We start from the raw sequence: 14893 nt of genomic DNA, 5'->3' as shown, positions 1-14893 counted from the left end.
GACCGGAAAACGGTCCTTCGTGTTATACGGAAGAAATCGCAAAAGATTTTATAAGTCGCCGAGTGGTTGACCAGCTCTCGCCGCATCATGACAGTTAGTTCTCGGGTTTGTCTACTGAGGTGCTTAACCGGGTGAACCGGAAACACAATCGCAGTAGTTCTCCCTTTACTACCCTAGCCGATATAGCAGAACGTAAGGTAGTAAGCACAGGAGCCGGGCAACCCAACTATTGACCAAAGACACGATTCGGAGCTGATGCATATAATGCCAAAACTCGTGACGCCGAAGTATGCTGTAGAGCTGTTCAGACTTGTTGGCAATTTAATATGTTGCCGTATCGAGCCCCTGGCAATTAGTGTCGAGGTGTGTATGTGAAACCACCAAAAAGGTACAATACAGCTCTATGAGAAAAAGTAAGTACTGAAGACGGATTATGTCCACTGGAATCTGATTGATACGTCGAGCGCAATCTTACAGATTATAACACCTCTACCCAGATCATTTTACATGCCTGGGGTCGAAGGCTGAGGAGAAAGGCTATATCCAGGTTTTAAATAGAGTGTTTTGGTCTACAAAAAATCTTTTGGACCTCCTGTCGCACGTCTGCGCTGCCTTTGCCTTAGCGAAGAAGATTCCCTAAAAGGAGCAATTTTTGGTTGCTTGGATGAAACCGGGCTCCGAAAGAGTCCTTGCAGGTCCATAGGATGAACAGGTTTTGATTCATCTGTGACAAAATATTAGAAATTGTTTAAAAAGGAAGGAGAAAAGCTGTAGGAGGACGAACCGTGCCGTAGGCCTGTCCGTATTGTGTCTCCGCCGACGACCAAGGTATTTTAAGTGCATAATTATGCATGCGGGATGTGAATTTCGCGGGCATATGCAGTGAATGACGGAGGCGGAACTGCTAATCCAGCTCTAAAATTGACCGTTCTTGTGTAGTAGAGGCCGGTGGCTTAATGGCCAATGATGTATGTGGTTTAACGAGTCCGCTTTGTACTTCGGCTGTGATGGCTGTGGTATACTCCTCCAAACAGAGGGGGTGTTCCATGTTTCCATTGATCGTTATAACGCCGCGTGGACCAGGCATCTTAAGCTTTAGATAGGTGTAGTGTGGGACCGCATTGAAACGAGCGAACGCGGTCCGCCCAAGCAGTGCATGGTATCCACTACAGAACGGAACAATATCGAAGATCAATGCTTCGCTTCAGAAGTTGTCCGGCAAACCGAAGACGACTTCCAGTGTGATTGAGCCCGTACAGTGAGCTTCTTCGCCAGGTATTACACCTTTGAAGGTAGTTGTGGTGGGCTTGATCCTTGAGGGATCAATGCTCATTTTGCGAACAGTGTCTTGATAGAGCAAATTAAGGCTACTGCCGCCGTCCAGAAGGACTCGTGTGAGATGGAATCCATCAATGATTGGATCGAGGACGAGAGCTGCCGAACCTTTGTGACGGATACCTGTTGGGTGGTCATTGCGATCAAAAGTGATCAGACAGGTTTCCCATGGGTAAAATGTTGGTACGACCGGCTTTATGGCGTAGTCATCTCGTGGTACGAGCTTGTGCTCCCTCGTAGGGATATGCATCACAGATATCATGTTTACTGTTTTTACTTCAGGGGGAAATTTCTTTTGTCCCCCGGCGCTTGGCTGGCGAGTTTCCTCGTCTCCGCTGTCACTAGGAGGCCCCTTCCCTTTGTGTTCAGTGTTGAGCTTGCCTGCTTGTTTGAAAACCCAAAAATTTCTGTTGGTATGGTTGGCGGGTTTGTCAGGGCTGCCATGAATTTTACAGGGCCGATCCAGTATCCTATCTAAACTGGACGGGCCATCTTTGTTTGCCTTGAATGGCTTCTTCCGTTGACCGGATTTGGAACCACTAAATCCAGCTTTGACCACCATGTCTTGGGTTCCTACATTATTATTTCGATGCTTGTTTTTATAGCGTCGAGGCTTGCCATTGCCGTCCCTGACCTCAGAGGTGCCAGGATCGCTGGTGCTATTGTTTCATCGAGCCAGCCAGCTACCTTAGATTTTGGTTTTTCTTGGCCGAGGTGACGGGCCAGCCACTCATCCCGGACGCTATGTTTAAAGTCCGCTAGGGCTTCGGCGTCCAGACAGTCGATGATTTGGTTCTTTTTAATTAAGAACCTAGTCCAGAGCTTCCTGGCTAACTCTCCGGGCTGTTGAACTATGTGACTTAGGTCATCAGCATCCGGAGGTCGAACGTATGTACCTTGGAAGTTGTCACGGAAGGCATCTTCCAAGTCTTTCCAGCTGCCAATAGAGTTTTCAGGCAAGCTGTTCAACCAGTGTCGAGCTGGTCCCTTGTGTTTTAGTGGGAGGTATTTGATGGCATGAAGATCATCACTGCGGGCCATATGAATATGGAGAAGAAAATCCTCAATCCATACCGCAGGTCTGTTGTCCCATCATATGATTCGATGTTCATGGGTTTAAACCCTTCTGGGAATTCGTGCTCCATTACTTCATCAGTGAAGCAAAGGGGGGTGCGGCGCCTCTATATCGGGCCAAGTCGTGACGCAGCTCGGATGGAGTCCGTCTGTGGTTTTTGGCCCGGGCGTGATTATGCTTGTCACGTCTGGCTAGATAGCTGTCGTCGCGGGTTGGGGTGTGCCCCCTCGATCCGTAGATCGATCTGGTCTGACCTTCTCTACTATCCAGGTCTTGCCACAGGTCATATGTATATCCCCGAGCTGTTACATCTCTACCTTTACGGCGAGGTAGTATGGGTTGGTGTTCGACTTGAGTTGCCGTTTTGTCCCGGCCACGAGGTGGTCGGTCAGCCACATTATGTGCTGATGGTGCGGACTCGAGGGCCTCGTCATCAAATTTGGGTAGCAGTTTATGCTTCGGACAACTTTTGGTTGGGCGCTCGAGGCCGTATTCCTTGGCTGCCAGGACATTAGTCCACCTATCGTTGAGCAGATCTTGGTCAGCTTGAAGCCGCTGTTGTTTCTTTTTTAGGCTCCTTGCAGTGGCAATTAGCCGGCGCTTAAATCGCTCCTGCTCGAGAGGTTCCTCAGGTACGATAAATTCTTCGTCACCAAGGCTCACCTTGTCCTCGGAGAGTGGGAGATAATTACTGTCCTCCGAGTCTTTGTTTACGGCCTGTTCGTTAGGGCTAACTGGCCCATCTTCCCGATCATCCTGTTCGAAAGTTGGCTCGACGGGGTCTTCTTTGTCTTCGGCATCGTCTGGAGTGTTGTTGCCTCCTGTGCCGGTATTGCTGTTTTTTCCACGGCGTGATTTAGAGCGGCTCGCTGACGTCGGCGCTTTGGCTGTGTCTTAGGAGATTTATCCTCGACTGGATCTTCTTTATCATCGCCGCTACCCTCTTTGGGTGTATCCACCATGTACACGTCATACAAAGAGGTGGTCGTCCAGCGTCTGGTAAACGGCGGGTTTTCGGCCTGCTCCTCTCCAGCATCATCGTCCATACCGTCGATTTCTTCGGAGCCGTAGTCGAGCATGTCAGTTAAGTCCTTGACAGTGGCTATGAAGTGGGTGGTGGGTGGGACGTAAAATTCCCCGCTCTCAGCCCCTAGTCTGGGCTGGGCGTAGTTCGGACGTTGCTCCTCTGCAATGACAAGGGATCACATCAAGTCCATAGCCTCACTTAAAGGCGAGGTTTGGCCAGGGAGAAGAAAATCCGTGGAGCACGGCGGGAAGGAAACTCCTTGGCCGAGCTCACACGATGCTGACTTCGAGGGTTCGGAGCCAGTGTCCGGAGAGGAGTCCGGCTACATGATGGTTGCCAGCAACACTACTTCCTCCGGCTCTCCCGTGCTGGGCTCAATGGTCGCAGACAGTCCGGGGGCTCAGTAAACCCGTCTTCGGACCTGGCGATGCGCTCTGGATCTAAGGCCAGAGCGGAGGTTGGGGCCGTGAACCCTTGGAAGATCAAGTTTCCTTGGATATCAGCGACATAGTCCAGATTTCCAAAACTAATCTGGTGACTTGGGGCGTAGGTGTCGATCTGCTCTAGATGGCCAAGCAAGTTGGCCCAAAGTGCGAAGCCACCGAAAACGAAAATTTGGCCGGGGAGAAAAACCTCCTCCAGGGCCGCATTGTTGTAGATGATGGATGGAGCCATCGAACCTCCTGATGACGACACAGTGGAACTCTCAATGAAAGCACCAATGTCAGTGTCAAAACCGGCGGATCTCGGGTAGGGGGTCCCGAACTGTGCGTCTAAGGTCGATGGTAACAGGAGACAGGGGACACGATGTTTACCCAGGTTCGGGCCCTCTTGATGGAGGTAATACCCTACTTCCTGCTTGATTGATCCTGATGAATATGAGAATTACAAGAGTTGATCTACCACGAGATCATAATGGCTAAACCCTAGATGTCTAGCCAGTATGATTATGGTTGCCTCTACGGACTAAACCCTCCGGTTTATATAGACATCGGAGGGGCCTAGGGTTGTACAGAGTCGGTTTACAAAGGAAGGAATCTATATATCTGAATGCCAAGCTTGCCATCTACGCAAAGGAGAGTCCCATCTGGACACGGGAAGAAGTCTTCTATCTTGTATCTTCATAGCCCATTAGTACGGCCCATGTTACATAGTCTGGACGCCCGAGGACCCCTTAATTCAGGACTCCCTCAACGGGCTCGACGGGCGTCAACCATGGAAGCGGTGGAGCGGTGGCGAGTCGATCGGCGGAAGAGAGGCTCCGACACGCCCCTACCTAGCACGCCAAATGTCAGATTCAGGGTTCCGCAGACCCTTGAGAGGTTCGGACTCTGGGGTGCGTGCGAAGGACTCGTCCTCCCTAGTCTGCCTACTCACAGATCCCATGACCTAGCTCGATGAATCTAATGGACAAGGGACACAACAGTTTATCTTGGTTCGGGCCACCATGCGGTGTAATACCCTACTCCAACTTTGTGGTGGATTGCCTCGAGGGGCTGAGGATGAACTGGTACAGTGGTGGAACAGCCTCTGGAGGTGAGGTGTTCTTATGCTCGATAAGCTGGCGTGTGTGCGGTTGGTCCCAATGATCCGTCCTCCTCTATGGTGGTGGCTAAGTCCTATTTATAGTGGCCTTGGCCCTCTTCCCAAATGTAGGCAGGAAGGGATCCCACAACGGCCAAATTCAAAGGGAGACAACTAGTACAAGTTATCCTGACAAAAGTAGTCTTTGCCTGCAAAAGTGTCTGGTGGTGACACCACGGTGGGCTCCACGATGACCTCCGTCCTGCCGTCCTAGCGGTCTTGGTCTTTTTGCACAGGAATGGAAACCTTTGCTTGATTCCTCGGGACTCCGCGCCTGCGCTTGCCTCCTTAGCACTAAAGAGGAAACTAGTACACTGCGCCCGCTGGCGTCCGCCTGGCCTTGGTCGTCATGGCTCACATCATATGAACCTCGTGAGGTGCAGCTTGCATAGATATCTCCGCTCCTCGGGAGCCAGCCTGGGGAGGCTGCCCCTCGTGGAGGTCTTGGTGTCGTCCGCCTCGCGAGGGTCTTGAGTTGTTGTTGTCGAAGCTGGGCCATACCGGACCGTTGATGGAGCCAGGCCATGGGCCGCAGGCAGGCAAGTCTGGGTACCACCGTTCCCAGTACACCGACAGCGGTCGATTTCATCATCAGCCAGCTTCAGTCTCCGATTGAGGTTGGAAACTTCAGCGGCCTGGGCAGTTGCCGCCAACAGGGAAGCCTGTTATAAAATAGATAAGTACGTCACCTCTACCGAATACTATGTGATCCTCTGTTCGGCTTTTTTCAAAAACCGGACAAAGTCTCAGGGGCTACTATCTATATACAGGTATACTTCCTTTATATGAAAAACGGCTTGAGTATTACGTCGCATACCTCGAAGCCTGTTAGCACGCTGGTGAAGGCTTCGTCCAGTCCGCTCTTGGCGGACTGAACCTTCTCAACCACCAAACCCATCAGAGTGCGGTGTTCCTCCACGATGGAAGCACGTCGCAGTGCTTCCACCAGAGCATTCGGCGCCTCCGGATTAGTGGAGGTCGCCGCCGGAGCTGATGCTCCCCCTCCTTCAAAGGGGGTTGCTTGCCCGATTCCGGAGCTGCATGGGTCTCCGGAATGATGTCCGGCTGGGGGCCAGACTGGTCAGGGCCCCCGGCGTCGGTCGCGCGGTCGCACCCCCATATCTTCGGCAGCCGAGGTATTACCCTCGGGCGCCATTTCGGTAGCCTCGCCCATTCCTCCGCGGCCTGGAGAGGTCCTTCGGGACAACACCTCGGTGTCATCCGTGATGATTGGCGGAGAGGCTCATGGAGGCGTCTCGCTCTTTGCTTCCTCGGGCGGCAGAGAACTCCCCTCAGATAGTGAAGGGTGGGGGAGATCGCGAGCAGGGCTAAAAGGCATACGGTGTAATACGTTATACTATAAAAACATAAAGGACCGAAGACATACAATAAATTTTTTGATACTTACGATTTGGCCAGGGGCTTCACCCTGGGGAGCCTCTCGGGGATGGGTTCGGTTTCTAAATCCGAACCATCCGAGAGGGATATCTTCCCCCTCTTGGACGTCCCCTCCTCCGGGTCTATGGAGGCTGCCCTCTTCTTCTTCCTCCCCTTGAGAGGGGAATCACTTTCCGCCTCCTCCTCCTCGTCTTCATCTCCCTCGTGGGAGGAGGGGATTTCGGTCTCTCTGGACACTGCGTCCGAAATACCCTTACGGCGGAGGCCACCCTTGGCCTCCTTGCTCTTCTTCTTGGCCTTCTTCTCCGGCGCCTGATAAGGCGCCGGAACCAAAATCTTCGTCAGCTGGGGAGTGGCTGGACTTCAGGCAGCGGTGTCGGACACTTGATCCGCTCCGCCTTCGCTATCCAGCCCTGAACGAGGGATGGAAAGCTCATTATGCCTAAGAATTTATGGACTGAATGTATGCTCGGGAATAACACACTTACCGATGTGGCCGGGTTCTCACTGTCAAGGCTGATGTCTTCGTTCTTCTTCGACCATGCTTTCTGGGCCTTGAAGAGCAGCTTCCAGATATCTTCGTGCGTTGTGCCGAAGAAATGTTTCAGGGTCCGCGGATCTTACGGATTGAACTCCCACATGTGGGAGGGCCGGAGTTGGCAGGGAAGGATCCGGCAGAAGAGCATCACCTGAATCACGTTTGTGAGACTGGTGTTCTTGCTTATCATGTTAGTGATGCGCTTTTGCGGCATCAACACTTCCGTCGTGGATCCCCAGTCCAGACCCTTGTTGGTCCACGACGCGAGCCGCATAGGGGGCCCGGATCTGAACTCAGGAGCAGCCGCCCACTTGGTGTCGCGGGGTTCGGTGATATAGAACCACTCCTGCTGCCACACCTTGACGATCTCCACAAAGGCGCCTTTAGGCCAAGTGGTGTTGGGGAGCTTACTCACCATGGCGCCACCGCAGTCTGCATGCTGCCCATCGACCACCTTCGGCTTCACATTGAAGACTTTTAGCCATAGGCCGAAGTGTGGGGGATGCGGAGTAGCGCCTCACACACGACGATAAACACCGAGATGTGTAGGAAAGAGTTTGGGGCTAGATCATGGAAATCTAGCCCATAGTAGAACATGAGGCCGCGGACAAAGGGGTGGAGAGGTAACCCTAGCCCGCAGAGGAACTCAGGGATGAACACAACCCTTTCGCCGGGCTCCGGGGTGGGAATGATTTGCTCCTTGGCAGGGAGCCTATGTGCGATGTCCGCAGACAGATATCCCGCCTCCCGGAGCTCCCCGACGTCCTTCTCCGTGACGGAGGAGGCCTCCCACTTGCCCTTCGAACCAGATCCGGACATGGTTGGAGAAGTTGGTGGCGGTGGAAAAGATTGAAGCTTGGGCGCTGGAGCTTGAGGATGGGAAACAAGAGAAGGAAGAAGGCGTGGGGAGAAAAGAGGGATCTTTATCCACTTATATAGGCACTGAATATCAAACGCCCCCCTCCGGCCTTAAAACTCGCCTGTTCCCAATGGGTCGTGCGAATGGCACAGTTGGATTACCCAAAACCGTATTGATGAGGATCCTGCGATAAGCAGACACGATGTCTATTTTGACAAGACATGTCAATAGAGGCCGAGCCTCGAAACGCGAAGTGGGAGGCGAATAAATGGTTCAAAATGTTATAGAGGCCAGACGTGACGTTTTGCCCAAAAGTTGTTAGTTGACAGGCATTATTTTGATTAAGTATCTTTCCTTCGTGGCTCCGGGTTGTGACTATTATACAGAGCCGAATATAATTCTTTTGTTCAAAAGACTGCTTTGAAGTATTCAGGAGGAGGAACCCACCTGACAATGCCGAAGACAACCCGCGTACCGAACATATCGTCATTGAAAACTGGTTTAGGGGCTACTGAGGGAGTCCTGGATTGGGGGGTCCTCGGGTGTCTGTGCTGTGTGATATGTGCCGGACTGATGGGCCATGAAGACACAAGGCAGAAGACATTCCCCCGTGACCGGGTAGGACTATCTTATGCATGGATGGCAAGATTGGTGTGCGTATATGTAATCTCCTTCCTCTGTAAACCGACTCTGTACAACCCTAGGCCCCTTCGTTGTGTATATAAACCGGAGGGTTTATTCCGTAGAGGCTATCATAATTTACATAGGCTAGACAACTAGGGTTTAGCCATTATGATCTCGAGGTAGATCAACTCTTGTAACCCCTATACTCATCAAAGTCAATGAAGCAGGAAGTAGGGTTTTACCTCCATCAAGAGGGCCCGAACCTGGGTAAACATCGTGTCCCCTTTGTCTCCTGTTACCTTTGATCCTCAGATGCACAGTTCGGGACCCTCTACCCGAGATCGGCCGGTTTTGACACCGACAATGTGCTCCGCTTGCAATCCATCAAAGTGCTCTTCCAGCTTCCTCACTTCCTCCACATATGCCTCCATCAATGGACTCTGATAATCCTTGTTGACTTGCCTCACCACTAGTTGAGAATCTCCGTGGATAATCAATTTCTTGATTCCCAATTCCACTGCAATTCTGAGTCCAGCAAGGACGCCCTCATACTCAGCAGTGTTGTTGGCGGCTTTCTCACGGGTAAATTGCATTTGAATCACATATTTGAGATGCTCTTCGGTGGGCGCAACAAAAAGCACTCCGGCTCCGGCGCCCTACAGTGAGAAAGCACCGTCAAAATACATGATCCACTCCCGAGGTGCCTCTTTGCCTGGGAGACCAAGCTCTGGTACTTCTTCGTCTGGAGTAGGCGTCCATTCTGCAATTAACTCTATCAATGCCCTGCTCTGAATAGTTGAAGTGCTCTCATATTTCAAGCCAAAGCTTGACAATTCTAGTGCCCACTCGACTATTCTTCCTATGACTTCGGGGTTCCTCAATATGCGCTGCAGTGGAAAACAGGTGACAACCGTGATCTCGTGGGCTTGGAAGTAGTGGCGCGGTTTTCTCCAGGCCATGATAAGGCCGAAGACCAGCTTTTGCACTCTAGAATACCTTGATCTAGCCCCCTGCAACAAGGAGCTGACAAAGTACACTGGCCACTACATCACTTTCTTCCTTGCCGTAGTTTTAGGATTGCCTTTGCTGGATGGTTCCGCCTCCCTCTGTTCTGTGTCCAGTCCTGCCGCGACTGGTTCAGTTCCATCTCTAGAGGGTAGAGTTGATGTGACTGCTTCCTCATGCACTTCTCGCTGCGCCACCAGCACTGCACTAACCACTTGATTCGTTGCAGCTAAGTATAGCAACAACGACTCTTGTGGTTTAGGCGCGACCAAGGTGGGAGCAGAGGAAAGGTAGGCTTTCAGGTCTTGCAGCGCTGCTTCTGCTTCCGGGGTCCACCTCATTGGGCCCGATTTCTTCAAGATTTTGAAGAAAGGCAAGGCATGCTCGGCATACTTGGAGATGAACCTACTCAGTGTAGCAATGCATCCAGTCAAACGCCTTACATCTTTAACAGCCTTGGGTGCTTGTATTTACTCGATCACTCTGATTTTGTCGGGGTTGGCCTCTATCCCCCGCTGGGACACAAAGAACCAACGAGCTTGCCGGAGGGGACACCGAACACACAATTCTCAGGGTTTAGCTTCAAATTGATCTTGCGCAAGTTTGCAAAGGTCTCTTCCAAATCTTGAATAGGTGTTGATCTGTCCTTCGTCATGACCACTATATCATCCATATAAGCTTCTACATTCCTATGTAGCTGGGGTTCAAAACCCACTTGTACTACCCTCGTAAAGGTGGATCCGGCGCCCTTTAACTCGAAAGGCATTCGTACAAAGCAGTACGTGCCACATGGAGTTATGAATGCGGTCTTCTCTTCATCTTCCTTAGCCATAAATATCTGATGGTACCCGGCGTACGCATCGAAGAAGGACAGCAAAACACATCTGGAAGTGGAATCAACAATTTGATCAATGCGCGGCAGGGGGAAAGGGTCTTTTGGATAGGCTTTGTTTAAGTCCCTGAAATCAATGCAGAGCCTCCATTTCCCGTTCGCCTTGTGCACTACCACTGGATTTGCTAGCCAAGTTGGATGCAGCACCCCTCTGACTAAACCAGCTGCTTCCAGCTTCTTAATTTCCTCGGTAGTGAATTGTTTCCGCTCTAAAGCTTGCTTTCTGACCTTCTGGTTGACGGGCCAAGCATGACGACAAACAGCAAGGTGGTGCTCGATTACCTCCCTGGGAACACTGGGGATGTCAGATGGTTGCCAAGAAAACACATCGACATTCGCCCGCAGGAAGGCAACGAGCGCGCTTTCCTATTCATCATCAAGGGTGGTGCTAATGGTGAACATACCATCATCACCATCCTACCTTGCCAGAACCATCTTCACAGTAGGTGAAGCAACGTTGGGTTTCTTGCGAGTGGAACTCTCCAGCAGGTCATCAACAGGGGCAGCACACTCCGGAGAGGCGCGCTTCCCGGATTCCTTGCTGGCATCTCTGCTAGCCTTCTTTCCCATCTTCTTTTCCTTCGCGGGAGCTGGGGCGTCAACCGCCTCAGCTGCTACCATGTCTCGATACATCTTGTCTACACATATGATCGCATCTTTCTTATCTGATGGGATGGAAATGATGCCCATCAGCCCTGGCATCTTCAAGGTGTTGTAGGCATAGTGGGATGCCGCCATGAACTTTGCCAGAGCTAGACGACCAAGAATCCCATTGTAAGGCAAAGGAAGCTCAACAACGTCAAACGCGATCCTCTCGGTTAGGTAGTTCTATTCTCCGCCAAATGTGACAGGCAACATGATCTTCCCTTTGGGTCGGCTCCTGTCGGGGTTGATTCCTTGGAATGTACCCGTGGCCTTGAGTTCTTCATTAGAGATCTGTAGCTTGCCAACCACCTTAGGGGAGATCAAATTCAGCCCAGCCCCTCCCTCAACTAGCATGTTTGTTACATTGAGGTTGCGGATTGTTGGGGAAACCAACAACAGCAAGTACCCTACCGCGATGGTGCGGTCAGGGTGATCCTCTTCGTCAAAGATGATAGGCGTGTGGGACAATTTAAGTGGCCTTCAGGAATCTGCAGTTGGCTCCACAACATTGACTTCACATGCCCATTGCTTGAGCTGCCGGTCAGAGGAGTGCAAGGACGCACCCCCGTCGATGCACATGGCTTCGGTCGCCTTCTGGAATTCGTGTTCGCTGGTTTCTTCTTCTTCCTATTCATCACTCTCACCATCTCCTTCTTTCTTTTCGCGGCCTCTAGCGGGATTTTCCTTCTTCTGCGGGGCCTTGCCGCAACGGCCTCCTCTACCACCACGGCCTTGCCCGCCAGCACCCTCTTGGCCTCTTTCCCTGTCACGCTTCTCATATTCATCCTGTTGCTTCTTAACAAGCTGCTCAACCTAATGACGCTCTTGGAGATCATGGCGTGGATCTTGCAGTACGGCCTGTTGGATTTCCCAGCTTTCTCTACTACCGCGGTCTCCCGGCAATCAGCACACGTGGCATCTCCCTTGCTAGGGACCTCGGTCTTAGTCTTCTTGCTGGCACTAGGATCACCAGAGCTCTCAACGGCCAATACTGCCTTCGCTTCTGATTGCACCTCCGGTTCCTCCCCTTGGGCTTGGCGGCACCGCTGTCGGCATCTGAATCGATTTCGACCCAACCTCCTCTCCGGGGAGTCGCCTCCCTTCTTCAGCCTGAGCACACTTATCTGCCAAGGTGTACAACTCGTTGACAGTCTTAGGCAGCTGGACATTCATCTTGGCCCGCATCCTTCTATTGCACATGTTCGAATGGAATGCGACAATAACAGCTGCCGGGTGAATTTCCGGAATGTTACGCTGCACTCGACTGAATCTCTGTATATACTTACGCAGATCCTCCCCTTTCTTCTGTGGAAGGACCTGGAGATCACTGGGTCGTCCAGTCTCTTGATGGCCACCTGTGAAGCCGCCAACAAACTCATTGCACAAATCTGCCCATGACGAAATGGAATTTTCCGGCAGGTGCATCAGCCAAGATCTCACATTTGGCTTGAGTGCCAAAGGGAAATAGTTGGCAAACACCTTCTTGTCTCTGCCTCCAGCGGCTTGAACAGCAATTGTGTGAATGCTCAAAACTCTGCCGGGTTTAACTTTCGTCGTATTTTCCTGGCAGTTCAGGCTTGAAGACTTGAGTAGATGGCCAGCGGACCTGCCGCAACTCACGAGTGAAGGCAGGGCACCCAACCTTGAAAGGCAAGTACCCACCAGTACTGGGTGAGGGAGTCCTGGACTAAGGGGTCCTCGGGCGTCCGGCCTGTTATCCGTGGGCCGGGCTGATGGGCTATGAAGACATGAAGGCCGAAGACTGTACCCGTGTCCGGATTGGACTCTACTTGGCGTGGAAGGCAAGCTTGGCGACCGATTATGAAGATTCCAACTTATGTAACCGACTCTATGAAAACCCTAGATCCCCTCGGTGTCTATATAAACCGGAGGGGTTAGTCCGGAAAGGATATATACACATTGCCATAGTCATATAGGCTAGACTTCTAGGGTTTAGCCATTACGATCTCATGGTAGATTAACTCTTGTAACACTTATATTCATCAAGATCAATCAAGCAGGAAGTAGGGTATTACCTCCATAGAGAGGACCCGAACCTGGGTAAACATCGTGTCCCCCGTCTCCTGTTACCATCGATCCTAGACGCACAGTTCGGGACCCCCTACCCGAGATCCGCCGGTTTTGACACCGACATTGGTGCTTTCATTGAGAGTTCCACTGTGCCGTCGACAAAAGGTTTGATGGCCCCTTCAATCATCGATAATAACGCTGTCCAAGGAGGAACCTTCCTCCCCGGACAGATTTTCGTGTTCGGCGGCTTCATACTGCGGGCCAACTCGCTTGGCCATCTGGAGCAGGTCGATAGCTACGCCCCTGGCCATCAGGTCAGATTTGGAAGTTTGAAGCACGTCGCGGATATCCATGGAGACATGATCTTCAATGGGTTCGAGACCGCGGCGATCACTCCCCCTTGCTCCGATGAACATGACTTAAGCCTGTCATCGGATCACATCCAGGAGATGGTTCCTGTTGCTACAACAGCCTTAGAACCAGAGCAGATCGTGCCATCCAAAGCCATAGAATCTGCGGCGTTGGAGCCGCACACGGACTCAGCACCCTGCAATATCTGCTTCAACGGAACTTCGGACTCGTCTCCAGCTTTAAGTTCCGGACCGTGTACGCCTGCGGACACCGAGCTAGATCGGTTATCGATCTTCGAATTCAGCGCCGCAGACGTTTTCCAGCACTCACCTTTGAGCGATGTGCTGAACTCTCTGAAGAATCTGTCCTTGGAGAAGGACTCACAACCGAACTATGTTCGGTTCGAGTTAGAGGCTGATGATGGGGAATTTTGCTTCCCACCCACCACCCACTTCATAGCTACCGTCGAGGACTTAACCGACGAGCTCGACTATGGCTCCGAAGACATCGATGGTATGGACGACGATGCCGACAAGGAGCAAGGCCAAGACCCACCATTCACTGGACGTTGGACGGCCACCTCTTCGTACGACGTGTACATGGTTGATACACCTAAAGGATCCGGCGACGACAAAGAAGAGTTGGATGCGAATAAATCCTTCGAGACACACTCCAAGCGCCGGCGCCCTAAACGCCGCTCTAAGCCTCGTCGCTCAAAAGATGGCAGCACTGGCACCGGAGAAAACAGTACTCCGGGCGACGCCGAAAACAATGAAGACCCTGTTGGAGCCGCATCCGAACAGGAGGAGCAAGACAATGAGCAGGTTAACCCTGATAAACAGGCCACACCCAATGGCCCGGATGATGATAGTTATCGTCCACCCTCCGAGGATGATGAGAGCCTTGGCAATGAGGACTTCATCGTGCCTGAGGCACCCCCCGAGCAGGAGCGCTTTAAGCGCCAGCTCATAGCTACTGCAAGAAGCCTAAAGAAAAAGCAGCAGCAACTCCAGGCAGATCAAGACCTACTCATCGATAGACGGACCGACGTCCTGGCAGCCGAAGAATACGGCCCCAAGCACCCCGCCAAGAGTTACCCAAAACGCAGACTGCTACCTCAGTTCGATGAGGAGGCACCGGATCCCATACCTCCCTCGCGCAATGCGGATTGACCACCACGCGGTCGGGATAGTGCGGCAGACCGACCACCCCGCGGTCGGGATAAAACGGCAACCCAGGCCGAACAACAGCCCGCCCCACCGCCTCGCAAAAACAGGGACAGACCAGCTCGGGACCATACATATGACCTTCGGCAGGAATTGGACAGTAGAGCAGGACACACCAGATCAATATACGGATCGCGAGGACGCTTCCCTACTCGGGATGATAGCTACCTATTCGGATGTGACAAACTCAATCACACCAGGGCCGATAACCACAGACGGACTTCGTCAGAGGTGCGCCGTGACGCGGCCCGCTATAGAGGCGCCGCACACCCTCTCTGCTTCATAGATGAGGTGCTAGATCAC

This window comes from Triticum aestivum, chromosome 7D, assembly GCF_018294505.1.
Source record: "Triticum aestivum cultivar Chinese Spring chromosome 7D, IWGSC CS RefSeq v2.1, whole genome shotgun sequence".
Taxonomy (NCBI): Eukaryota; Viridiplantae; Streptophyta; class Magnoliopsida; order Poales; family Poaceae; genus Triticum; species Triticum aestivum.
This window is presented reverse-complemented; position numbering follows the sequence as displayed.